The sequence below is a fragment of the Arachis ipaensis genome, chromosome B03, assembly GCF_000816755.2.
Source record: "Arachis ipaensis cultivar K30076 chromosome B03, Araip1.1, whole genome shotgun sequence".
Taxonomy (NCBI): domain Eukaryota; kingdom Viridiplantae; phylum Streptophyta; class Magnoliopsida; order Fabales; family Fabaceae; genus Arachis; species Arachis ipaensis.
Window position 1 is genome coordinate 14845067 of NC_029787.2, and position 918 is coordinate 14845984.

Genomic DNA, 918 nt, shown 5'->3' on the forward strand with positions numbered 1-918 from the left:
ATTCCTAGTTAATTACAAATTACAAATAAAGTATGCCTCCCAATAGTGCATTTTAAATCCAGTGAAAACTCGTCAAATTTAAAATATACAAATATACCGTAATATTGTATATTGCCAATTTTTCCATCAAAGGAGGACGCTGATATCACTCCCGGGATCTTTCGATGGTGAATGCTATGGTGCCTAAGACATGGTGCCTAACTTATTAAAAAAAAGTAAAGAAATAATATTTAATAAATTTTAAATATTTTACTTTTATTTTATACATTTTATTGTTTACTTATAAAAGTAAGTTAGGCAATGTAGGCACCACAATAAAAGACACCATAGAATTTACCTCTTTGGATACCAGTGCACGTCAAAATCCCAGTTGGTTCCAGCTGGCAATTCACAGGCAATCTGTGCCCAACCCCAACCAAAACAAAAGTGCCACTACCAAAGAAAATTCTCCAACTGAAAAGGTTAACCCAAGAGGGTAATTTTGAAATTAATCAAACAGAATATTTATGGGGAAAAAAAAAGGCAAACACCAGTACACCACCTCTCCCGAAATTGTGTCCCAGCATATGGTCCGGCTATCTTTGCCACAGGTTATCAAATAAGAGCTATCAGTGGGACACCATGACATTGCAATAACACCTAATATAGGAAATTCAGGCAACATAATCAAGTCAGCTACGCTTATACCAGTAATGGCGATTTCTAATAGAAGTAAGCAAGTTTTCAAGCATTTATATCAAATATCACAAATTATAATAAAAAAGCCTAACACACCACAGTCTGTCTGAAATCTCTGCACATTAGTTTTCAGAAGCAACAATTCCAAAAATCACACGTATGTCATACTTGTTTGCAAATAACAGGACCAAAAAAAGAATTAAAAGGGTGCCATTACCTCTGGTGTGACCCACATGTGCT

At 35.0% G+C, this 918-nt stretch overlaps 1 long non-coding RNA gene across 1 annotated transcript; it reads right to left on the reverse strand.

The window, feature by feature from the left end:
- LOC107634208 lies at nucleotides 320-918 on the reverse strand. Its single transcript, XR_001618789.2, has 3 exons — nucleotides 896-918; nucleotides 542-639; nucleotides 320-399 (listed from the first exon to the last, which is right to left on the reverse strand). It is a non-coding gene; the product is annotated as an uncharacterized LOC107634208 (long non-coding RNA).